This window comes from Protopterus annectens, chromosome 1.part0, assembly GCF_019279795.1.
Source record: "Protopterus annectens isolate FY-2018-M chromosome 1.part0, PAN1.0, whole genome shotgun sequence".
NCBI lineage: Eukaryota > Metazoa > Chordata > Ceratodontiformes > Protopteridae > Protopterus > Protopterus annectens.
This window is the reverse complement of record NC_056725.1, coordinates 1,553,776,866-1,553,802,718: the sequence shown is the minus strand read 5'-3', so window position 1 is coordinate 1,553,802,718 and position 25,853 is coordinate 1,553,776,866. Positions and strand designations below refer to the sequence as shown.

Genomic DNA, 25,853 nt, shown 5'->3' with positions numbered 1-25,853 from the left:
TGCCATTTCAACATAACATAAAGTATGAGGGGAGATGCCCTGAGCCCAAAATGCAAAGTCTAATGATGAAAAAGGGGGCCCCTTAGGGTCTATATTATATCGAAACAAAATTGAAACCCATGGTTTTGCAAAATTAAAATTAAAAATAAAATAAAAACTATTTTTCTAACCTTTTGTAGAAGGCAAGTGACCGGGTGAGGGCTTTAATTTCAGTTCAAAATTCCCATTTTTCAAATACATAAAGTAAAAAGAAAATATTCCCTACGGCGATTTCAGTGTTATGCACGTGACGTTTCGACCAATCAGGTTTGCTCAATATGTGTTCGCAGTTTACAATTTTCAATCACGCGATAGGAACCCGGTGAAAGGAGTCCCTTTTTGTTGTAAACAAAGGTGATACAGTCCTTAAGCCATTTTGCCAGGGTAACTTCAGACACTGGATTGCCTAAAGTAACTGAAGAAAAGGCAAGTGTCAGATTTTCTAATATCCTTTTTTCTGTGAATATACAAACGTAATCGCCTGTGTACATCTAGTCAATATAGACAATATTCCCCTTTACTGGAGAAACTGAGAAAAAAGACTGGGAGATGTAAGGTCTGATTGACATTTGACTCGGAAACAACCTTTGGCAGGAAGGAGGGATCTGTCCATTGGGAGACCCTGTCCTTATGAAATATCAAACAGGGAGGTTTGCAGGACAAGGCTTGTATTTTAGAGATTTTCCTGACAGAAGTGATCGCTATTAAAAATAAGGTTTTCCAGGACAAGAAATTTAAGTCACAAGTTGCTGAAGGTTCAAAAGGGGGAGAAGTAAGAGATTGAACGAAATTCAAATCCCATAGGGCACAGGGTTCTTTATACGGAGGTCTGAGCATTAAAGTTCCTTTCAAAAAGACTTCACAAAGTTCATGTGATATAAGTGATGAATCACTGAAACCAATATGGAAGTTACATATCGCAGCAAGATGCACCCGAATCGTAGAGGCTGAAGAGCCAGACTCAGAGTAAGGCTAAGTCGTCTAACCTCTTTGTCCACAGGTGCTGAATATGGGTCAAGATTACAGTATAGCAACCACTTAGTTTGTGGTGGGCTAAAATAATCCACTGGACCGGAGAGGTGAGGGAGGGATGCCTGGCTATCATGGGAACTGGAGAAGCCATGCAAGTAAGCTTGAGATGTTGTAGATTCGGATGAACCAGTCCCTCCAGATGGGAAAACAGGTCTGGAGCCGTATTCGGTTATCCAGGGTTTCTGAAGCAGATGAGGCCATAGGAAGGGAAACCAGACCTGTTGAGGCCAGAATTGGGCAATGAGAATTATTTTGTTCTTCGACCTGCTGGCTTTCTTTAGAAACTGACATATCAGTGGAATTAGAGGAAAGGCGTACAACAAACCGGGGGCCAATCATGAAGAACTGCGTCTCTGGGTGACTCCCTGGGGGGGATTAGGGCAAAGTAACTGCTGCATTTGTTGTTCAGAGGGGATGCAAACAGGTTGCAGCAAGGTTGGCCCCCGTGAGGGGAAATCTTGTACATCACCACTGGACTGAAAGACTACTTGTGAAGCATGTGGATGTTCTGCTCAATTTGTCCATGATCATGCTGAAACTCCCTGGAAGGTGAGTTGCTGTCATAAAGTTATCAGAGGAAATTGCCTATTGCAAACTCTGAGTGCTTCTCGACAAAGAGGGTAAGACCGGTTTCCCCCTTGCTTGTTGATATACCAGACTACCAACATATTGTCTGTTTCGATTCCAATCATTCCCAAGGGGAAATACCTGCAATGCTAAGAGCACATCCCTCACCTCTAGGACGTTGATATGCAAGTTGCCTCCAGCTGGGACCAAGTGCTTCGGACTGTCATTCCCAGGTAATACCCCCCACCTTATCTGGGACATGTCCATGGTCACTATGGCTTGGGGTTGAGGAGGGACAAAGGGATGGCCTGATAATATTTCGTTGGAATGAAGTCACCACCCCATTAATTTTTTTTTTTAAAAAATTAAAAAGGGGGCCCCAATTTAAAAAAAAAAATTTAAAACCCCGGGTTTGGAAAAAAAAGGGGTTTTTTTTTTTTTCCCCCCTTTTTTTTGGAAGGGGGGGGGGGGAAAAAAAGGGTTTTTTAAAATTAAAATTTTTTTTGGGGGGGTTTTTCCCCCCGGGGAAAAAAAAAAAAAAGGGGGGGCCCCCAATCTTTGGGGGGGCCCCCGGGGGGAAATTCCCCCAAATTTTTTTGGGTTTCCCCGGGGGGCCAATTTCCCCGGGGGGAAAAAACCCCCCAAAAAAATTTTTGGGGTTTGGGGTTTTTTTTGGGGGGGCCGGGGAGGGGGTTTTTTTTGGGGGGAAAAAAATTTTTCCGGGAAATTTTGTTAAAAGGGGGGGAAAATTTTTTTTGGGGGGGGGCCCAAAATTTTTTTTTCCTTACCCCCCCCCAAAAAAAAAGGGGTCCCCCCCAAAAGGGGGTTTTTTTTTTTTCCCCCCTTTTTGGGGGCGGGCCCCGGGGGCCCCCCCTTTTTTGGGAGGGGGAAAAGGGGGGGGTTGGGAGAAAAAGGGAAAATTTTTTTAAAAATTTTTCCCCCTTTTAAAAAACCCAAAAAAAAAAACCCTTTTTTTGGGGGAATTCCCCCCAAAAAAAAGGGTTTTTAAATTTGGAAAAAAAAAAAATTTTAATTTTTTTTTTTTGGGAAAACCCCTTGGGGGGGACGGCCCCGGGGGTTTTTTTTTTTTTGGGGGGGGAAATTTTTTTTTAAAAAATTTAAACCCCCCCCCGGTTTTTTCCCAAAAATTGGGAATTTTTTTAATTTTTAAAGGGGAAAATCGGGGGTTTTTTTAAAAAAAAAAAACCCTTTCCTTTTTGGGGGGGGGCCCCCTTTTGGGGTTTTTTTTTTTTTTTAAACCCCCTTTTTTTGGTTTTTTTTTCCTGGGGGAAGGGGAAAAAAAAATTTTGCCCCTTTTGGGCTTTTTTGGGGGGGGGTTTTTTGGGGAAAAAAAAAAAAAATTTTAAAATTTTTTTGGGGGGGAAAAAATTTTTTCCCCCCCCCTTTTTGGGGGGTTTAACCCCTTTGGGGGGAAAAAACCCCCCAAAACCCAAATTTTTTTTAAACCAAAAACCCGGGGGGAAAAATTGGATTTTTTAAAAAATTTGGGGGGGTTTTTTTTCCCTTCCCCCCCGGCTTTTTTTGGGGGGGGAAAAAGGGGGGGGGAAAAGGGGAAAAAAAAATTTGGGGGGGCCCACCCCCCCCTTTTAAAATTTGTTGGGGGTTTTTTTGGCCCCCCAAAAAATTTTTAAAAAAATTTTTAAAAGGGCCCCCTTTTAAAAAAGGGGTTAAAATTTAAAAACCCCTCTTTTTTAAAAAACCCCCCTTTTTTCCAAAAAAAAAATTTTTTTTTTCAAAAAACCCTTTAATTTTCCCCCCCCAAAAATTTTCCCCCCCCGGGGGAAAAAAATTTTTTTAAAAAAAAAAAATTAATTTTTAAAAAAAAACCCCACAAAAGGTTTTTAAATTTCCCCTTTTAAAAACCCCCCCCTTTTTAAAAAAAATTCCCTTTTAAACCCCTTTTTCCCTTTTTTTTTAAAAAATTTTTCCCCCCTTTTTTTCCTTAAAAAACCCCCCTTTTTTTAAAAAAATTTTTACCCCTTTTCCCCCCCTTTTTTTTTAAAACTTTTCCCCTTTTTTTTTTTTTTAAGGGTTTAAAAAAAAAATTTTGAAAAAAAAATTTAAAATTTTAACAACCCCAAATTTTAAAGGGGAAAAAAACCCCAAAAATTTTAAAAAAACCAAAAAAATTTTTTTTAAAAAAAATTTTTTTTAAACCCCCCTTTTTTTTTAAAAAAACCCCCCCAAAAAAAAAACCCCAAATTTTTTCCCCCCAAAAAAAAATTTGGGGCCCCCCTTCCCCTTTTTTTTTTAAAAAACCCTAAAAAATTTTTTTTAAATTTTAAAAATTTCCGGAAAAGGAAATTTTTTTGGGGTTTTGGGTTTTTTCAAAACCCCCTTTTTTTTGGGGGGAAAAAACCTTTTTTAAAAATTTTTTTAAAAAAAATTTTTTTTAAAAATTTAAAAAAATTTTTTTCCCCCTTTTTAAAAAAAAAAAAAAAACCCCCCCCTTTTAAAAAGGGGGGGGGTTTTTTTTTTTTTAAAAAAAATTTTAAAAAAAACCCCAAAAACCAATTTTTTAATTTTTTTTTTTTTTTAAAAAAAAATTTTTTTAATTTTTTGGGGCCAAAAAATTAAAGAAAAAAACCCCCAATTTTTTTCCAAAAAAAAAATTCCTTTTAAACCCAAAATTTTTTTTTTTTAAAAAAAAAAACCCCCTTTGGGGGGGGCCCCCCTTTTAAAAGGGGGTTTAAAAAAATTTTTAAAAAACCAAAAAAACCCCTCCCCCCCCCAAACATAAATTTTTAAGTTTTTTAAAAAGGGAAAAAAAAAGGTTTTTTTGGGGGGAAAAAGGGGGAAAAAAAAAAAAACAAAAAAACCCTTTTCCCCGGAAAAAAAAAAAAAAATAAAGGGTTTTTTCCCCCAAAAGAACGGCCTTTTTAAAAAAACAAAAAAAAAAATTTTTTTTAAAAATTAAAAAGGGGCCCAAAACCAAAAAAACCAAGGGCCCAAAAAATTTTTTTTAAAACCCCCCCGGCCCCCCCTTTTTAAAAAAAAAAAAACCCCCGGGGGGCCCCCCGGGAAAACCATTTTTTTTTTAAAAAAAAAATTTTTTGGGTCTTTTTGTTGGGGAATCCCCGGGGGTTTTTAAAGAAAGGGGGGGGCCCCGGAAAAAAAAAAAACCCCCCCCCCTTTTTTCCCCCCAAAAAAGGGCCGCAAAAAGGGGGGGGGGAAAACTTTCCCCAAAAATTTTTTTTCCCCCTTTTTTGGGTTTGGGGGGCCCCCCCCGGGGTTTTTTTTCCGGGTAAGGGGGGGAAAAAGGGGGGGGGAAAACCCTTTTTTAAAAAAACCCCCCCCCCTTTTCCCTTAAAATTTTTTTTTTTAAAAAAAAAAACCCCCCAAAAAAAAGGGGGAAACCTTTTTCCCAAAAATTTTGGGGGGGGGGCCCCCCCAAAAAAAAAAATTTTTTTGGGGCCCCCCCCAAAAAATTTAAAAAAAAAAAATTTTCCCCCCCCCCCCGGGGGGGGGGGAAAATTTTTAAAAAAAATTTAAGCCCCCAAAAAAAAATTTTCCCCCAAAACCCCAAAAACCCCCCCTTTTTTTAAAAAAAAAATTTTTAAAAAAAAAAAAAATTTTTTTAAATTTTTAAAGGGGGAAAAACCTTGCCCCCCCCGGGTTTTTTTGGGAAAAAAACCCCCTTAAAACCTTTCCCCCCGGGGAAAACCCCCGGGGGTTTAAAAAAAAAACCCCCCCAAAAACCCCAAATTTGGTTTTTTTTAAAAACCCCCTTCCCCCCCAAAAACCCCCCCAAAAAAAAAAAAAATTTTTTTTTAAAAAAAAATTTTTTAAAAAAATTTTTCCCCCCCAAAAAAAAAAAACCCCCCAAAAAAAAAAAAAGGGCCCAAAAAAACCCCCAAACCCCCCCAAAAAAAAAGGGGAAAAAAAGGGGGGGGGGGGGCCCCCCCCCCCTTTTTTTAAAAAAAAAAAAAAAAAAAACCCCCAAAAAATTTCCCCAAAAACAAAACCCAAAATTTTTTTTTTTTTTAAAAAAAAAAAAAAAAAAAAAAATTGTTTTAAATTTTTTTTTCAAAAAATTTTTTTCCCCCCCCTTTTTTTTGGGGGTTTTGAAACCCAAAAATTTTAAACCCCCCCCCCGGGAAAAAAAAAAAATTTAAATTAAAAAAAACCCCCCAAAAAAATTTTTTAAAGGCCAAAAACCCCCCCCAAAAATTTTTGGGTTTTTTTTAAAGGAAAAAAAAAACGGTTTTCCCCTTTTTTTAACCCCCCCCCCCGGGGGGGGGGGTTTTTTTAAAACGGGGGAAAAAGGGGCCCCCCCCCCCCCCAAAAAAGTTTAATTGGGGGGGGGGTTTTTAAAAAAAAAAGAAGGCCCTTAAAACCGGGGCCCCCTTTTTTTAAAAAAAAGGGCCAAAAAAAAAATTTTTTTAAATTTCCCCCGGGGAAAGGGGGTAAAAAAAACCCCCCCCAAAAAAAGGGTTTTACCCCCCCCCCCTTTGGAAAAAAATTTAAAATTCCCTTTCCCTTTTTCCCCGGGGAAACCCCTTTTTAAAAAAAAAGGGGGAAAAATTTTCCCCCCCGGGGGGCCCGGGGGTTCGGCCCGGGGGAAGGGTTTTTCCCTTTTTTTTCCCCCTCAAAAAAATTTTAAAAAAAAGGGGGTTTTTTTTTTTTTCCCCCCAAAAAAACCCAAAAGGGGGTTTACCCCGGGGGCCCGGGGGGAAAATAAGGGAAAATTAAAATTTTTTTTAAAAACCAGGGCCTTTTTCCAAAGGGGAGCCAAAAAAAAGGGGTTTAAAAAATTTTAAAAGGGTGGACAGGGTCCCCCCAAAAAAGGGGGGCCCCCAAAACCCGGGAAAAAAAAGGGCCCCCAAAAAAAAAATTTTTTTTCCCCCTTTTTAAAAAAAAATTTTAAAGTTTTTTTTAAAAATTTTTTTTTTTTGGGGAAAAAATTTTTCCCAAAAAACCCCCAAAAAAAAAGGGGGCCCCCCAGAAAAAAAACCCCCCCTTCCTTGCCCCCCAAAAAGGGGTTTTAAAAAAAAAGGGCCCTTAAAAAAAAACCCCCCCCCTTTTTTTAAAAAAAACCCCCCAAAAAATTCCCAAAAAAAAAAAACCCCCAAAAAATTTTTTTCCCAAAAAATTTTTGGGGGGGAAAAAATTTGGGCGGGAAAAAAAAAAAGGGCCCCCCTTTTGGGAAGGGAAAAAAATTAAAAAAATTTCCCCCCCCGGGGGGGGGAAAAAGGGGAAAAAAAAAATTTTTTTTAAAGAGGGGGGGCCCCCCTCTTTTCCCCCCAAAAAAACCCCCCCCCCCAAAAAAAAAATTTTTTTTTCCCTTTTTTTTGGGGCCTTTTTTTTTTAAATTTTAAATTTTTTTTTTAAAACCGGTTTTTTGGGGGTTTCCCCGGGCCTCCCCGAAAAAATTTTTCCCCCCAAAAATAAAAAATTTTAAAAAAAAAGGGAAAAAGAAAAAATTAAGGGGGGGGAAAAAATTTCCCCCCCTTTTAACCCTTTTTAAAAAAAAAAAAAATTTTAAAAAATTTTTTTCCCCGGGGGGGTTTTTCCTTTTTTTTCCCCCCCCTTTTTGGGGGGAAAAAAAAGGGGGGCCCCCCCCCCTTTTAAATTAAAACCCCCCTTTTAAAGGGGGAAAAAAACAAAATTTTTAGGGGGGGGGGGGGGTTTTTTTTTCCCCCCGGGCCCCCCAAAAAAACCCCCCAAAAAAAACAAAGGGGGAAAACCCTTTTTTTTGGGGGCCCTTTTTTAAGGGGGCCCCCCCCCCTTTTTTTTTGGGTTTTTAAAAATTTAAAAAATTTAAAAAAGGGGGTTGGGTTTGGGGGTTTTTTTAAAAAAAATTTAAAAAAAAAAATTTTTTCCCCCCCCCCAAACAAGGGGGGGGGGGGGCCCCCGGGGCCCCAAAAAATTTTTTTGGGGGAAAAAAATTTAAGGATTTTGGGGGGTTTTTCCCCCCTTTGGGGTTTTTAAAAACAAACCCCCCGGGGCCCGGGGGGGAAATGGGCCCCCGGGGGGGGGGGGAAAAAAAAAAATTTTTTTTAAAAAAGGGGGGAAAACCCCGGGGCCCAAAAATGGGTTAAAAAAAAAGGGGGGGGGAAAAAATTTCCGGGGGGGGGGGAAAAAAAAATTTAGGGGGGTTTTAAAACCCCCCAAAAAAAAAAGGGCCCTAAACCAAAAGGGGGGGGCCCCCCCCAAAAAAGGGGGGGTTTTAAATTGGGGGGAATTTTTTTTTTTTCCCTTTTTTTAAAAAAAAGGGGGGAAAAAATTTTTTTAAAATTTTCCCCCCCGGTTTTTGGCCCAATGCTGCTCATCTTTATGGGCAGACAGAATGAGGTCAGGCCTCTTGGGAATCGGCTCGATAGTCAGGTATCTTCCAAACCCACTGAGCCATCAACTTATGATCATCAGCGGGTGAAGAAATCTAAGAGGTAGGGCTGGGCACGAAAAGCCTCTAGATATACCAATTCCTCTGAGGAAGATTGAATGGTAGCCCAGCCACCCCTCTATTTTAGGATTTCTAGGATGTCCCTGAAAGAAACATCTTCAGGGGAATGACTTAGGGGAACCTTCCCTTTTCATCGAAATTAGTACCTTCTGTGAAGGACTCTTAAGGGAGTTCCAAGTGCTTCCTCTTGTACTTTTTCTATGAAGGTACCTCTTCAGCGGGATGCTCCAGAGAGGTTTCCGAAGATGACAATCTGAAAGGTTTGGTCCTGAGGCTTTTGTGTCTTCTGTCCCAAGGTAGAAACTGGTGGAAGCTCCAGTTGAGGGGATGGACACAATGTGTGGTCCGACAGGGAAGGCATAGACTGCCTGCCTGCAATGGACAAGGCCCTTTCCATAGCCGGTAAGGCAGGTCCTCGAGCCCAGAACTAAAACAGACTTCTTCAGAACCGTGGTCCCATCCTGCATGGAGGAGGCTGCCCCCGATGTAAAAGCCAGGGCCGGGCTTACATATACTGATGCAGTGAGGGGCATGGAAGGTTCCAAAAGTATCCAAGTCAAACCTGCCCCCTGGAATAGACGAAAAAGCCCCGACCCCAGGAGGTCTCCAGTTCAGAGGAACTGGTAGAATCCAGGGTAACTACTGGTGTCTGAGAAAGAGCTCTGGCTGGCACGGTCAAAGCTGGAAAAGTCAGCACCAGGGGCTCTGAAATCACAACTGGAGTTGAAGGAGGAATATGGATGGGGACAGAAAAAGGCAAGGCTCCAGAGCTAACAAGTCTAAGAACCATGGATGGAAATCTCCTAGCAATCAGGAGCTGATCACCAGTCTCATAATATCAGACTCTGAAAAACTCTTGGTAGACTGAACACAGGAGTCCAACTGAGACCTTGGGTGGCCATCTCTCCAAAAAAGGACTGGGAGGACGGTCTGCAAATTGATCTATCAAGGGGGAAGTAGGTTGTACTGGGTAAAATTATTACCCGAGGTTCATTTGGTACCGAAGGGAGAGTAGTCTGCATCAATGCTGGTACTCAAGAGGTCAGTGACGACTGCACCAAAGGGTGAGAATCTTGGCCCACCGGTGCAGAGGAGGCTGTCAGCACTGTGGGAGATTTGGCCATTTTAGGAGGAAGTTCTGAGGGAGTTATTGAAAGACAGTGACTCCCGTTTTTAGGTTTTGAAAAAGATGACAATGAAGAGGAGGAACTAGCTTCTGTCTTTGGACCAGATGTTGCCTCTTCAAATTCGGACTTAAGAAGATCTTTCAATATCAGTTTCTTTTTGCAATTTATCATGGTTTTGGAACTGAACCCATGACAGATCTCACAGTCTTCCTGTAGCTGGACGACACTGAGACAATACATCTGAATTGGGCATATTTCTTTCACACTTTTGGTACCTCTTGAAGCCAGAGGTACCTTTGGAGGGTTTGTTGGCCATTATGTAAAACTCAGGCCACCTTATACACAGGTACAGGTATACATACATACATACACACACACACACACGGACGGATACGGACACATACACACGGACTTAGTGCAAAAAAAAATAACATAACTTTTTTTATTTTTTAATGTATCAGAGAAAGGAAAGCAAAAGGGAGCTACCAACGATGGCATAAGAAGGTTATCCGAAGGTTAAAGGGGAGAAAGTACCAACAATGGTACTTGAGACTACCTAATGGTATGGGAGAGAGAAACACACACTTTTGCACACGCTAAAGATGTCTAGAGGAACGAGGTAGTAAAGACAGAAATAAAGGATAAAATTTAGAGATAGAATAAGGAAGAAAAACTAACAGAAAAAACGCTAATAGTCCAGAGAATGGATAGAACGCATCTGGCATTACGAAGTGGAAAACAAGATCTGAGGTAATTTACTGAGAAGCATTGTGGGTAGAGTTTAGCTCAAGAGTTTTTGGAAGGTGTGAGTTGGAATAACATCTGAGTTGGTTCTGAGGCTTGGAACTGAGCCCACAGTCAAGGATCATGTGAAGACTGACATCAAATCATTAACTTTTAGCCTGAAGAAAAAAAAGCACTGGCTATCTAGGTAAAGCTAAATTCTACATGTTAAAGTAATATGGCTACTAGGAAGGCCCTCTCAATTGCTTCCTATCATTTCCAATTTTATTTTTTACTGAACTGCTTGACATTGTACCTTTAAAGTTTCCCTCGGCAAAGAATGCTCAAAACTCTTAAAATCAATGATCTTGATCCTACCTGCTGACAGCTCATCACCATAGAAAAGTAGTCAGAAATGAGAAAAAAAAAACGGCCAACATTTTTGAAGATGCAGGAAGGAATCTTTGTAAATTTCATTCAAAATAGAATGTATAACTACCTTCACATGCAAGCATCTCGACTCCCCCACTGACATTTGCGAATAGAAAACAAAACCTAATACCTTTCCAGATACAAGGAAAGTACAGTTGTGTACACATAAATGTAGATGTTAGAGTGTATTCACTGTTGCAGTCATCACACTTGGGTTATCTGCCTGCAGGTAGCCCTCAGTCAGCCCGAATATCAGAGTCTTAGGATTTCTGCATCAGATGCCGTCGCTTCTTCCATGACGGCAGGTCGTTAGGGGTAAGAAACAGGCAGCTGACCGTATAACATCAGTTTTTCTTGCCCCAAATGTCAGGGAGCCCCCAAATAGGAAGATAGTATATGGTGGGGAACACCACCAGTAAAAAGCAAATACCAATGCCATTAGGAATGGTCAAAGAGAGGAGAGGTAGAAAGACAGAGAAAACCAGGGGGGTTGGAGGGAGGGATACCAGGACTGCAAGAGTGAAAACACTCGAACATCTACATTTATGGTACGTGTACACAACGGTTTACCTTCATGTGTGCGTTTTGCACACGGGCAAACAGTAAATGTTTGAAAGGACGTTTGCACAGTTGTCGACCGCAAAAAGGTTTCAATGTGCAATGAGCGAATGCACAGTGACATTCGCTCATCGTCATTTTTGGGGCAGACTGCACTATAGTGGGGATTGGAAAATGGTCCCTTTCTCCATTGTAGTGCGATCTCGGAGTTAGAATATTAAAGTGGGGGGGGGGGGGTTGCAGCTCTTGCATTCCTGCTTTACACTTCATTACATTTTTTTTTTACATTTATGTTCGAAAATCAGCGAATCTGCATTTCAATTTGCTGATTTTTCGAACACTGGAAACGGTTGCAGTTTTGTTTTTCGAAGTTACGATTCGCTCATATGAGCAATTGCACAAGCGTGTTTCGCCTTTGTAAAGGTAAATGGTACACAACTGTACAATGTTCTTCGTGTTTCACTCTTGCAATCATCACACTTGGGTTGATTCCCAAAGCTGAGGAAGGGTGGAGGCAGTCAAGAAGTGTTAGGGCTGGCTAGTAGGCCTTGCAAGACTGCTGTAGCAAATCCAGCTCTGGATTTAGAAAAGATTGGCAAGTGGTAATGCTTGGTGAAGGTGTGTACAGAACTCCAGGTTGCAGCTTCCAGAATGTCCCTGGTAGGGACTACCCTGAGAAATGCTGTAGAGGTGGAAGTAGCCCTAGTGGAATGTGGTCTGATCCCCTGTGGGGTAGGTTTTCCATGGTGCTTGTAGCAGAAATGGATGCAGTGTGCTAGCCATTTGGAAATAGTTTGCTTTGAAATGGCCTTACCCTCTGCCCCTGTAGCAAAGCTGACTAGCAGCTGGTCAGATTTTCTGAAAGGTTTAGTCCTGTCAAGGTAGAACCTGAGCTGTCTGTGCATGTCCAATGAGTGCAGGATCCTTTCCCCTTTGAGGGTTAGGGAAGAAGGTTGGCAAATGAATGGATTAGTTTAGAGCCACACTGGATACCACCTTAGGCATAAAGGAAAGGTTAGTCCTGAAGTAAACCTTGTCAGCATGGAAAATAATGAAGGGTTCCCACAGCATTAGTGCCTGTAACTCAGACACTCTTCTTGCTGAATTATGGCTAAAAGCAAGACTGTTTTCCGAGAGAGGAATTTTAACTCCGTTGAAGCTGCAGGTTCAAAAGGGGGAAGCATGAGCTTTTCCAGTATAAAAGTTAAGATCCCAGGCAGGGAGCTCCTCTAGGGGCCTTAAGTTGTTAGCCCCTTTCAGGAACTGTTTGATGAGAGGGTGAGAAAATAGAGGTGGCTCGGTAATATAATGAACTAAGATGGCAGAGACATGAATCTTAATGGAGGAGAAGGATAGGCCTCTGTGGAACAGCTCTGCTAGGTAAATCCAGGATTAGAGGTAAGGAGGGTACTGCTGTGTCCTTCCCTTGAGACTGATTCCAAGAACAATATTTTCAGCAGAGGATTTCCTAGTACTAGGCCTTCTGGCTTCAAAAATGACGTCCAGCACCTGTTTGCTGAGGGCTGCTGGTGGTGTTTTCAAGGGATAAGTAAGGCTGCAAGCTTAGGGATTGCAATTATGGATGCAAGATCTGTCCCTCCTGCTGGACAGCAGGGTATGAGTCTGGTGAAGGTGCCAGGGTGGCACTGTTGTCACACTGCACAAGAGTGGGTACCAGTGCTGGCGTGGCCAGTCTGGGGCAATAAGAACTGCCCTTGGCCTGTCCTGCTTTTTCTTGAGTATTACTTTTGAGAGGAGAGGCAGAGGTGGAAGGCAAAAATTGAGAGTTTTTCCCACTGAAAGGATATGGCATCCACCTTCCAGGCCCCGCTGTGAGGGTTCCTGGTGCAGAATTTGCTCAACTGGTGGTTCTCTGTGGAGGCAAATCCCCCATCGTTGGATCAGAAGGTTGAAGGTGTTAGGCTCAAATTTCCACTGGTGTGGGTCTAAGAGATTTCTGCTTAAGTTGTCTGCCAGTGACTTTTGTTTGCCTGGCAGGAAATGAGCTTGTAGATGCACTTGATTGCTCAAGGCTGTGTTCCACATGGCCATGGCTAACCTGCAGAGTGGGTAAGAATGGGTTCCCCCCTGCTTGTTTATGTAACTCATAACTGTGGTGTTGTCTGTTTTTATAAGCAGTTGTCCTGGCAGGATTAGGTATTTGAAGGCTGTCAGAGCATTCTGTACAGCTAGCATCTTTTTTTGATTGATGTGCAGGAGAATCTGGGCTGGGCTCCAGTGGCCCTGAATGCATCTGCCTGCCATGTGAGCCCCCCATGCATCTGTTGTCAGGGTTTGGGCGGCAAGGGGTTGAGTGAAAAGCAGTCCCTTGTTGTAGTTGCACGCTTTTGCCCACCAAAGGAACTCTACCCTTAGACAAGATATGATTGGAATGACTGTTTCCAGGACCTGAGAATGCTGGCACCAAAGACTTTTTAAGTACCATTGAAGTTTCCTCATATGCAGTCTTGCATATGAAATTAGCAGAATACATGAAGCCATGAACCCTATGGCTTGCAGCATTTTTCTTGCAGATAGCTGGGTTCTGGTGGCCATTAGTTTGAAGTAGTTTGTCAGATAGACCTGTTTTTCTGAAGTGAGAAATGCCATCTGAGAAGTTGTGTCCAAGCTTGCTCCCAGGAATGCAATCTTTTGACTGGGCACCAGTTGATTTCTTTTCGTTGAAGGTGTACCCCAATGAAGTGCGAAGGCTTTTTACAAATGCCAGGTGCTGAAGTAGTAATTCCTGACTGTCCGCCTGAATCAGGCATTCGTCCAAGTATGGGAAAATCTGGATAATTCTCTGCCTGCAGTATGCAATGGCTGGAGACAGGCAGAATACTCTGAGCGCAATAGATAAGCCAAAGGGAAGTGCAGAGAACGGGTAGTGCATAGAGCCTGCCCTGAAGCAGAGATGCTTTCTGCATGACTCCCTTATGGGGATGTGCAGATAAGCTTCTTTTAAGTCTAGAATGACTAGCCAGGCATCTTTGGCTAGCATATGCAAAAGTTGTTGCAGTGTAAGCATCTTGAATTTTGGGACCACCATAAAGGTGTTGAAAGTTGATAGATCTAGGATTGGGTGCCAAGAGCCCTCTTTTCTGGGCACCAGAAAAAGTCTGGAGTAGAAACCCTGCCCCCTTTGTTCTACTGGAACAGGATGAATAGCCCTGATATTGAGCAGGGAAATTATTTGCTTTTGAGCCTCTGCTCACTGGTTTAGAAGGTGGTCTGGAAATAGAATCTGTACCCTTGGGATACAATGTTTAGGCCAAGATAACCTTTTCTTGAGGCACAACACGACAATAAGAAGCTTGACCTTTAATTAAACACACTGAACTACAGAACAAAACTATCAAACATCCAGTAAGCGCTTTCACATTCTCTCGAATGCTTCATCAGACTGTACGTGAAATGAATGTGAAAGCGCTTACTGGATGTTTGATTGTTTTGTTCTGTAGTTCAGTGTGTTTAATTAAAGGTCAAGCTTCTTACTGCCGTGTTGTGCCTCAAGAAAAGGTTATCTTGATTTTGAAATTACATTTTGCTCGAGGCACTTTACCATTTGTGGTTGATTCGTTTTGGTTATACAATGTTTAGGACCCATCTGTCCAAAGTAATAGACACCCAGTTTTTTGCATGAATGGCAAGTTTTCCTCCTAGGGGCACAAGTAATTGGGCAGGGCTGGGAAGGATAACTGAAAAGTCATTGTGAAATTTTTCCATAAGAGGGTGGCTTACCACTCGCTGTTTTTGAGGTGGGGGCACACCACTGTTTAGATCTCTGCATACCCTGAGACTGTAGTCTGGGTGGCCTGTTTCCCCTGGATTTGGTCGGAGCAGGCCTGGAAGGGGCTGGAAAGGACCAGTTTTTAGAAAGCCAATGCCTACTGAATCTACGTGGCTGCACTTGTAAGAATTAACAGTTTGCATAGATTTAGCTTTTTCTTCCATCTTTTTAAGAATGTCTTCTGCTTTGGTGCCAAATAAACAGTCCTTATTTAAAGCAGCGTCTAGTAATTTGGATTTGACATGACCTGGCAAGGTTTGTTCCTTCAGCCAAGCATGCCTTCTCAGTACAGACCCAGTGACTGCAGCCCTGCAAGATGCTTCTACGGCATCAAAGCCACACTGCAAAGTATTCTTACTAACTTAGTTTGCAGAATGCATTAGCTCTTGTAAATCTTTATTTTCTGCACAATCTGGAAGTAACACCATTTTTTGTTTAATTTGTTCCATAATATGCTGCTGGTACTTCAACATGTAAAACAGGCAATTCAATGCCCTGATGGCAAGAGTTGCAGAGGTATATACCTTCTTAACCCATCTTTCTAAAGCTCAGGAATCCCTGTCTGAAGGGGTAGGATTTTTGGCCGTAGTAGACTTAATACCTTTAGGTCCCTGGGAAATGGTCTCTGGATCCGCAGTAGGATTCTTGAAGAGAAATTTGTGGGAATCAGGTACTCTGTCATACCTGTCAGGTTTCCTAGGGGCCGGGGGTAAAGTATCTGGAGTAAAACTGGATTCCATAAAAACACCATCTACAACATCTAGGACAGAGGCCTGTGTTGAGGCAACTCTAAAAATTCTCTGAGTCTCATTTTGGACTGAGGGTAGTCCTGGCATTCCCCATGGAAATGCTCTCAAAGTATGCAAGGTTTCACCAAAAGAAAAATCCTCTGGAGGGGAGGCAGAGGGGATGGATTCCTCTGCATCTGAATCCTCATAAGTTGATAAGGTCATGTCCTGACAATCAATAGAGTCAGAGTCATCGGACTCCTGGTCTGTAGAATCAGAATGAAACTCAACTCTGTCTCTAAACAGGGGAAGGCTGGCTTCCCCTAATTAGGGTAATAAGGTCTATAGCCATTCTAAGCATTTGTTTTTGTGGCATGGGAGCTTGAGCATGTGCTTAGGTCGGTTTCCTAGGCGTAATGTGTACTCTGGGCCTCAGAAACTCGGTAGTTTTAGCTAAAAACAGTGTCATCTGTTTAATTCGAACATCGGTAGGTCGGAATACACCCGCAGAAGCTGGTGCCTGCACAGCGGCTCCAGACCCATCCAAGGTAGAGACATCCGCAGGTTCCATAGTCGAAGCATCTCACGGCATACCGGACTCTGAATGGGTCTCAGCATAGGCCTGTAAATCTGTAGAAGCAGGCTTCAGGGGCCGCAAAGGCACCTCAGTAATACCGGCGGACTGGCGACTAGCTTAACAGAAGTGTTGTTGGCAGTTTTGGACCTATGTGGCCTGTCTCTGTCTTTATCTTTATGTTTTTTTGGAAGATCGGTAGTCGCATGGCTTATCAAAGCCATTTCGGAATAAGGAGAACGAGAGCGAAAGAATTTAGCAACAAAGATAGCCCAATGACGAATGGTTCGGGCGTTAAACAAGGCACAAAACCTACAGCAAGGGATGTTGTGGTCTGGGCCTAAACAGGTGACACAGTAAGAATGAAAATCTCTGTCAGGTATTTGCTTTCCACAGGCAAGACCATTGTTAACTTTTTCTGACATCGATTAGAGCAAGAAAAAAGGATCCCCAACGGGGTACTTAGCTTTAGAAGACTTCAGGGTTACAAACTCTAAAACAAAAATTTCAGGTGGCGGCCGACCGGCACTTGCGAACTGATTCTGCTTCGGGCTCTTCCTTGGCAAGAAAGACTGATGTAATGGTGTCAGCTGCCTGCTTTATAACCCTGACGAACTGACGTCATAGAAGAAGCAACAGCATCTGATGCAGAAATCCTAAGACTCTGGTATTCGGGCCGACTGAGGGCTACCTGCAGGCAGATAACCTAAGTGTGATGACTGCAACAGTGAAACACGAAGAACATCTTAGCATTCTCATGGCTTTTATCTTTTTGTCTCATTTTTCAAGCCTACGCGCTTACAACAAAATTGCTTATACCTTAAGCCAAGGCATTAATCTAGACATCCACCCTTGTAAAAATAAGAGAAATTATCTTAATTCTACATATAGTATAATCACTGATATTTCACATCCTACCTCACCCCAGAAGCCTACGATCACAGTATATCAACAATTTTATTTTGTCCAACCTTTATACTGTAAAGACTATATCTGAAGTAGTTAACTTCATTTGATCAGCAACCTGTGGGTATCGGATCAGACCTGGATCCGAGCCGGCAGCTTTCCAAGCTAAAAATCCGAGCTCTCAGCTCCTCCCCCTTACCCATAATACCCTGCTACCTCCCTCCAGTCCTCAGATCTTGTTTGCCACGGCTTCTTGAAGCACGAGTGACGAGCTCCTGGCTGTTAGGTGAGAGTAAGTTGGGAAATTTTTCAAAAATCTCTTTCAAATTTGTAGCGTTTGTGTTTATTTAAGGCCTTAGTTAGGTGAAATCAGTTTTGGTTCAATTTTAGGTGAATTTTAGTGTGTTCCCTTCCCCTTATCTGTGTGTTAGGGTGTGTGCGTGAGTGTCATGGCCGAGAGCCCTAAGGCCATTTTTGCGAAATGCACTGAGTGTGGTCATAAGCTGCCCCCAGTGGATGGCCACACTCAGTGCGTTCTTTGCCTGGGGGTAGCCCATTTATCATCGGGCTGCCAGATTTGCGTGGCCTTTAACCCCTGGACGCTGAGAGACAGGAGGAACAAGTTAATCCTGGAGGGACTATTGCCCGCGGATTCTTCTTCCTCCTCTCCCTCAGTGGCACCAGTCGCGGCTGCGACTGTTCAGCCTTCAGCTCCCCCTCCCCTGGCTGGGACTCAACCTCCCGCTGTTTCCCAGGGAGAGGGGGACTCTTCTAAGAAACAGAAGAGGCATAGAGAGAGAGAGAAAAACAGAGCAGAGATGGACATAAAAGTCACAAGCGGCGGGTCGACTCAGCCCCTTCAGTCCCGCCGGCTAAACTGATCAGTTCCCTTGAGAGGATTTCCAGGTCCTCCCCCTCTCGGCTCTGTTCTCCACGTTTCTCTCTGGAACCGGACGAGGAGTCCCGGTCACCTTCGAGGTCATCTAGGCGGCCTTCCCGGCCTGCCTCGGCGACTTCTTCTAGGTCTACTAGGAGTCTTTCTGACGCGGATATGGACCGGATGATGCGTCGATTCCTGCAGGCCCAGATGCAGATGGGAGTGCTCTTGCCTCCCCCCCTCCTCCGGGGGAGGGAGCTCAGCCCCCTTCTTTGCACCCATCGCTCCTTCTCCGATCCACTATCGGGTTTCGGAGCCGTCGGATCAGAGTAGCCTCGGAGCTGGGGAGTCGGCGCCGATAGTAGTCGCTACTTCAACGCTGGCCTTACCCTCGAGTTTATCGGGTCATCTTTCGGATCCGAGCTCTCGGGGCCGAGAGCCGAGCTTCGGATCCGCAGGGGTGAGTGTGTCTTCGGCTCCGTTGCGGTTGGAGCACACTTCCCTTTTGGGTCCAATCGTATCGGCTCTGAGGTGACTGCTCTCGGAGCCGAAGGAATGTGGTTCACCTTCGGCCTTCGACGTGGTGGAGAGGGTGCTGTCGAAGGGTTCCAGGTCCCCGGTTCGTGCTACGGATCCACCCCTCATTCCCTCGCATATGGGCCTGTCTTCCATCGTCCGGCCCCAGGGACAGCCTGCATCTGCACCCCAGCTAGTACCTGTAGAGGAACATGACCCCGCTGAGCCCTCCTCGGACAATCCCTCACGGAGTACACGGACTTAGAGGAAGGGGAAGGTTCCCCCAGGTCACCCCCCCGAGGACGTCTCCTTTACATTATGGAGATGCTGCGCATTAGAGGGGGGTGGTAAGCCCAGAAACCTTACTAGGATGAGTCAGTGTTTCTGGAGGCGTTTGATGCAGGCCCATCTACCTCTTGGGTGTCCCCTCCGGCCGACCCCCTGGTAGACCTGATTACTACCAGGGCATGGAAGGAGCTGGACACTGTGGAGCCAATCCCTAAGAGACCGGATAAAATCCTTAGTCCCCCCGCAGACAAGCCGGCGTGGAATAAAGGTTCCCCAGTAGATGCCAAGGTGGTGGCGGCTGCCACCAAGAAGGAACTGGCACAAGAAGGTTCCTCGGTCCATCCTCCTGACAAGGAGTCTCGGACGATGGACCGCATTGGAAAGCGGATGTTTGCTTCAGCCACCTTTTCAATAAGGGCGCTGAATTACCTGGAACACGTCATTAAGCTTCAGCGAGATCTGATAAAAGAGTACGCTGGGTCTCCCCCGGAGTCCATGCCGGCCAAGGACAAACTAACTTTCTCGGCTCGCATGGCCACTCTAAAATCAATATCTAACACTTCTATGCGGCTTCTCTCCCATGCCAGGAGGGGGCGGCTAGAGCCAGCGGAGCAGTGGTAGCCTTGCGGTGCCATGCCTGGCTCCGGCTTTGCGACTTTGCGGAACCCTTCAAAGAGTCCTTCGCCAACACTCCCTTTGACGGTTCTACGCTGTTCTGCAAGACCGTCCGCGATACGCTACTCCACAGCAAGAAAGATGGGAAGACGCTGTCTGCCGTCAGAATCCGCTTCTCGGCTCCTCAAAGGTCCTTCTCAACGAACCAGAGAGAACAAGAAGATGTGGTTCCGGAAGTCTCAGCAGTCCCGTCCCGCTCCGGACCCTTCGTCCTTCAGAGGCAGGGGAGGACAAGGTGGACGCCGGCGCAGAGGCAGAGGGGGGCTGAAGTATTTCGGGTCGAGAGAACCCTTCACCGACCCGCGCAGCAACCCTGAGCGGTTGCCCGACTGCTCCTCTCTGGAGGCAATCGGGGGGGTGCTTTTCGGAGCATCAAGCAAGTTGGGAGTCCATTACTACAGATCGCTGGGTGCTCCAAATAATATCCAGAGGTTACTCTATCCCCTTCATGAATTTTCCCCCTCTAGAGAAGCTCCACCCCGATGTCCCAACCAATCAGAGGGAGGCTGCGGCTTCAGAAATAAAGAAATTGCTAGAAAAAAAGGCTATCCAGCACGTCCCCCCAGGACAGTCCGGGTCGGGCAATTACTCCAAGTTCTTTTTGGTGCCAAAATAGACGGTGGACTTAAGGCCAATTCTTAACCTGTCAACTTTGAACCTGTTCATTGCCAAAGAGAAATTCCGGATGGTCACTCTACAATCTATTCTCCCCCTCCTGCAGGAGAACGACTGGATGTGCTCCATAGACCTCAAGGATGCATACTACCACATTCTCATGGACAGGCGATCCAGGAGGTTTCTCCACTTTTGGCTGGGGGCCAGTCATTATCAGTTCAGGGTCCTCCCGTTCGGCCTCACCACAGCCCCCAGGGTGTTTACCAAGGTCATGGCAGTTGTGGCGGCCCACCTGAGACTTCACAGAATTCAGGTCTTTCCGTACCTGGACAACTGGCTCCTCACCGCCCCCACCAGGCATCTACTGTGTTCTGCCAGGGATTATTTTTTACTCTTGGCCCGTCACCTAGGCATTACCATAAATTTCAGAAAGTCGTCTCTTCACCCTGTTCAGGTTCTGGATAGGCACTCTTCAGTCCAAGCTCTTTCTGACAGCGGACAGGCTCCGCACCTTATCACTTCATGTAATAGCGCTTCTACAGTCCCCAGTCCCACCCGCGGAATTAGTCCTGAGAGCCCTAGGATCCATGGCAGCAGCCATCATCCTTTCACCTCTTACTCGTTTGCACATGAGAGTTCTTCAATGGACCTTGCAGGTCCAATGGTCCCTCCTTCTACATCCATTGGATTCACAGATTCCCCTCAGCAGGGTTTGCAGGGACTCCCTTCTTTGGTGGCTTCATTCCTGAGAGCTTCGGGAAGGGAAACCGTTCATGATGCCTCAACCCCAAGCCACGGTGACCACGGACGCTTCCCGCCTTGGGTAGGGGGGCATTGCATGGGCAGAACCGTCCAAAGCACGTGGACCCCTACAGAGACCGTTCTGCATATCAATGTTCTGGAGATGAGGGCGGTGCTTTTAGCGTTGCAAGCTCTTCAGGACCTTCTTCCTCCGGGGACTATTGCAATTCAGACAGACATGGAGGTGGTCTGGTACATCAACAAACAAGGAGGAACCAGGTCTTACCCTCTGTCGAGAGGCCATGAGAGTTTGGGAATGGGCAATTTCCACCAACCGTTTTCTGATAGCAACGCACATTCCGGGTTGGTCAAACATTCTAGCGGACAAGCTGAGTCGATCTATCCTCACACCTTATGAGTGGTCTCTGAACCCCTTAGTAGCGAAAAAGATCTTCCTCAGATAGGGTCAGCCTTGCTGCGATCTCTTCTAGTCTCCTTCGAATGCAAAGTGCAGCAAATTTTTTGCTCTAATTCCCCCTCCGGGGGAGAGCCCCAGAGATGCTCTAGTTCATGCTTGTCCACCCGGTCTTCTTTATGCTTATCCTCCTCTCCCGCTTATGACGAAATTTCAACAGAAAGCTCGTCGGTTGGGAAGCAAACTGATCCTCATAGCCCCATTCTGGCCTCGTTAGATCTGGTTCCCGTATCTATGGTCTCACATCATAGCTCCTCCTTGGGTCTTAGATCCCACTCCGGATCTGATTTCTCATCCTTCGGGATTGCAAACTCCGAATCTGGATGACCTCAAGCTTATGGCTTGGTTGATACAGTTCCGTTAGTGGCTAGGACTCCCGATATCTCGTCTCCCATAAAATCTATCCTGGTAACGGCACATAAGCCTTCTACCAGGAAGATCTACAACAGTAAATGGAAGCGGTTTTCCATCTGGGCCAGACATAGGGATTTGGACCCTTTTACGGCTCCCATTCCGGCAGTTCTTGAATTTCTGTGCCACATTTTCCATCAAGGGGCCAGTTCTTCTACTGTGAAGGTTCAGATGGCGGCAATTTCTCATTTCCACATCGGGGACAATCTTGGACCCTTGGCCTCCTCTAAGACATGCAAGACCTTCTTGAAGGGCACTTTTCTGTTAAGACCTCCTGTCAAGAATACGGTTCCTCCATGGGACCTAACCTTAGGTTCTTCAGGCTGTAACTGGCCCACCTTTCGAACCTGCACCTCCGTTGACTTAAAATTCTTATCTTGGAAAACTGCCTTCTTGACTGCAATTACTTCAGCTAGAAGGGTATCTGAGCTTCAGGCCCTTTGTGCAAAGCCCCTGTATCTGGTCTTCCATAAGGACAGAGTATCTCTCAGGACTAATCCTTCCTTCTTGCCTAAAGTGGCCTCCGAGGCTAATATCAATCAAGCCATCAATCTGCTTTCTTCCCCAACTTTCAGAACAAAGGGAATACAGACTGCACTTGTTAGATGTGCATAGACAACTGCGATTTTACTTGCACAGGACAGCTGCTTCTCGCAGATCGAAGCAACTTTTCGTTTCTTTCGCTAAGCCATCCTTAGGCAAGCCAGTTACGAAAGTCACTCTAGCTAGATGGATATCCCACTGCATCTTACACGCGTATAAAGCTTCCGGTCGGCCAGAACCCTTGGGGGTTCATGCTCACTCTACCCGTTCTATGGCTACCTCTGCAGCATTGTGGTCAAGAGTTCCCTTGGATGACATCTGTTCTGCGGCTACTTGGGCTTCTTCTCATACCTTTATTTTGCATTATAAACTAGACCCGATATCCAGAGGGGGGCAGCCTTTGGCTCTGCAGTGCTCCAGAATATTCTTCCTTGAGGACCTCCCAAGTTTGTTGGTAGCTGGGGACTCTGTCCCACAGGTTGCTGATCAAACGAAGTTAACTACTTCAGATAAAGAAGTTATGTACTCACCATAATGTTCCATCTGAGTAGGTAACTTCATTTGTCAGCAACCGACCCCCCCTTCTTCCCCCAACCTGTTTTTATTTTCGTTACCTGAATGGTAGAATGTTTTAGTTCTGGTATGCTTCAGGTTAGGATGTTCAGGTATTGTTTGTCTTGATGTCTGATAATTGGGCAAACTCGATCTGAGGACTGGAGGGAGGTAGGGTATTATGGGTAAGGGGGAGGAGCTGAGAGCTCGGATCTTTAGCTTGGAAAGCTGTCGGCTAGGATCCAGGTCGGATCCGATACCCACAGGTTGCTGACAAATGAAGTTACCTACTCAGATGGAACGTTATGGTGAGTACATAACTTCTTTATTTCATACACGTGAACACACACAGTCACAGAAAATAATCTCTCAGATTTAAAATATCCCTGACACACATTATACAAAACTGCTTTACTACACAGAATGCATTTTTTTCATGAAATATTTTATACAAATATTAACAGAAATATTTTAACTTGGTTATTTTTTTCTTTTAGTGTCCTTCTAAACATTAATGACAAAAAGTGGGGTATATGCTTTACAGTCCACCCACAAGTTTAACAAAACCAGCAGAAGTCCAGTCTTTCTCAACCACTTTTTCTTGCAAAGCCGTTTTTCACAAATGAGATGGATATTTTTAAAACTCCTTGATTTATATTCAATAATTTTCATGTTGCTGGCCTTCATCATGTTCATCTCTATCTTACAACACCAGACTCTACTTCAGGTCCAACGTACTCCAGATTTTACTAGTCAACTCTTCTGCTTTTTTCTTTCTCAAGAATTTTCATTTGGAACATTGAAAAAAAGTTTCAATGGCAAAATCCCTCTGTAAGCCTTACTGTCAGAAGAATGAAAAGCAGAGTCACCCTCTGTTTGCTGGCTCACTTTTTGGTGGATAAACTTTTTTTTCCTCCTTAGCCTGTTTTGCATCTAAAAATGTCTCTGATCCTCCAGTTAAAATATTCTGAAGATGACTGTCAGGATACATTTGCTTCTCTTCTGCCTAGTGTACAGTGAATAATGATTTTTCACTAATACTCTGCTATCTCACATTTTTAATAATGTCCCCTTCTGCCATAGTTTTGTCAGGATGACCTCCTTCTGCTGATATGGTTGCATCTTTAACAATATAGGTCTTGGCTGCTTTCTCAGGGCCAGGTTTGAGCAAACACTATGTGCTCTTTCAATTAGCAACTCCTGCTATAGAATACAAGTCCACTTGCTTATTTGTGCCTTCATAAAAACAATACAATCTGCTCCTTCCAATTTCTATGGTACATCAGCAAATCTCAGATTTTCTAAGCAAGCTATCTTCCAACTGTACCATTTTTGAAACAGCTCTTCTTGAGAACCCTAATACTCAACCAGCATTTTATTCATTCCAGCCTCTGATTTTTGTAGGTTTAATCAATTCACCTGAATAGCTACTTGAAGCTTCTTCTACTTTCAGTCTTTTATTTAAACTGATATATTTCTCCAAACCTTCATTTTTTTTAAATCACTTCTGAATACAAAGGATTTATTTTTTTCCTCTAAATTACTGGAAGTCATCTTATACACCAGAGCTGAAGTCTGAACTGCTTTTTGCTGAACAGCTGCAGTATTATTCCCAGTCAGTATCTTCTCCAACTTTTCTGGATGATTTACGGTCTGGTTCTCTAAACTTCTTGTTTGCTGGTATACAAGCAGTGTAATTACTAGCCAGTAACTTAAAATTCACCCAAAATGACAATTTCACTGGCTGTTACTTCTCAGTTTCTGCTTTCACTGATAGGGCTGAAATTAAGCTGTTGATCAGTGTGCAGCCATCTTGGAAGTCTCACCTTTGTGAGTTTCTTTAACACTATTAGAAGTGTACTGTTGCCAAACTGCTATATCATCATCCTTTCCCAGTGCAAGCTCCATTTATTTAATGTATACATTCACTAAGCCAAAGTTTTACTGCTTGTGCCAACTTTACACACAACTGTATTCAAGGAACACCTATTGTACCAAAAGGTAGAGTCTGCAGATAAATGCATTTTAGAAGATCATACATAAAGTAATAACACTGTAACCACTGCAATAATCAGCTTTAGCTTTCCCATATATACCTGTCGCAGAATGATGCAAATGTAAACTGCTGATAAATAGGGTCTATATCATAACATCGACAGCTTAGGCTGTCGATTACTACAACATCGACAACTAAGCATCGAAATCTAATAGCGAATGGCCACAACATTGAATTCTTTCCTCGGGAAAGAATTCAGGTGGCCATCTGTAAACAAAATAAACAAACATACCCACACATAGTGAGAGGCTTTGCCCCCCCACACACCCCCAACTAAATATACCAACTCCGAGATCTCTCTACATTGGGGAAAGGGGAAATCCTCGATAACGGCCATGCAAATTCTTTTCAGAGGAAAGAATTTGATGATGTGGCCGTTCGCTATTGTAAGCTTTCGACGCTTAGGTGTCGATGATTAACCATTAGACAACCTAAGCTGTCGACAAATCAATAGGAACCTGATAAATAGCTATGCAACATAATTGAAGACAGAATTAATCAAAAACAAACAATCCAATCAGTCCCATTACATAATAAAGTAATTTCATCCTGATCCTTTTCTAGTACTCCTTAAGCAGCTACATGGGTAGACAGCTGAAACTGTGGCTCATTCATTATCCCAGTGGCAGTGCCCTTACCAGCCATCTTATTATGCTGCTCCCTATTATCTGGAAAACACTTGTCATCTAACTTCCATCATCACTGCTCTCACTTCCAATATCAAAGCTTCTAAATAAGGCTAAAGTACAGTTGTGTACACTTACCATAAATGTAGAAGTTTGAGTGTATTCACTGTTGCAGTCATTACATTTGGGTAATCTGTTGGCAGGTTGCCCTCAGTCGGCCTGAATTCCAAAGTCTTGGGTCCTGCGTCAGTTGCTGTCATCTCTTCCATGACGTCAGGTCGTTAGGGTATAAAACATGCAGCTGACGCCATTTTCTTTAGTTTTTCTTGCTCCCGATGTCAGGTGCTCCAAAAAAGGTAGCAACATTTTATATATATATATATATATATATATATATATATATATATATATATATATATATATATGCACATATATATATATATATATACACACACACACACACACACACATGCATCAATATAAACTTTACCTTCATCTACAAGCAAATACACCACATAGGTTGTAGACGATAGAGAAGGAAAGATAAACTTCAGAATGACAGGGGGATGGCAGGA

At 43.8% G+C, this 25,853-nt stretch overlaps 1 protein-coding gene across 1 annotated transcript in view; it reads right to left on the bottom strand.

Annotated features, from left to right (window-relative positions):
• MAP3K4 (mitogen-activated protein kinase kinase kinase 4) overlaps positions 1–25,853 on the bottom strand; it is a gene marked incomplete in the record, with an annotated part of 2,414,579 nt that overhangs the window by 944,662 nt on the left and 1,444,064 nt on the right.